The following is a 435-nucleotide window of genomic DNA, read 5'->3' as shown; positions in this document are numbered from 1 at the left end:
GGTTAGCCCCAGGAAAGCTCACAATTGTTTTCAAGCCATGAGGGAAGGCAACTGCAGGATTCCTTGTACTCAGTTGGAGGACAGCCTCCTAGACCCGTGTGTCATCTGAACTCCAGGGTAAGTGACCTTTGTCTTAACCATCTGTGCCTTAGCACGTAAGACTTTATATCCCCTCTCTACCAAAAAGCTTAGAACCTTAATCACATGTTGTTGGACATTTTCCTCATCTGGGGAGCAGACTAGTAGGTCATATACATATTGCAATATTTTCCCATTTGGTCTCAGGTCCAGATGTAGGAGATCCTGGTGAAGAGCCTGTCAAAACAGGTGGGGGCTATTTCTGAACCCCTGAGATAATACTGTTCAAGTCATTTCAGCTGTAGCGGCTGAAAAGTTTCCAAGTTTATCACAAGGGTGGCTCCCAGCTTAATGAGT

This window comes from Bison bison, unplaced genomic scaffold (genome assembly GCF_000754665.1).
Source record: "Bison bison bison isolate TAMUID 2011002044 unplaced genomic scaffold, Bison_UMD1.0 scf7180017864518, whole genome shotgun sequence".
Taxonomy (NCBI): domain Eukaryota; kingdom Metazoa; phylum Chordata; class Mammalia; order Artiodactyla; family Bovidae; genus Bison; species Bison bison.
Note: the sequence above shows the minus strand (reverse complement) of the source record.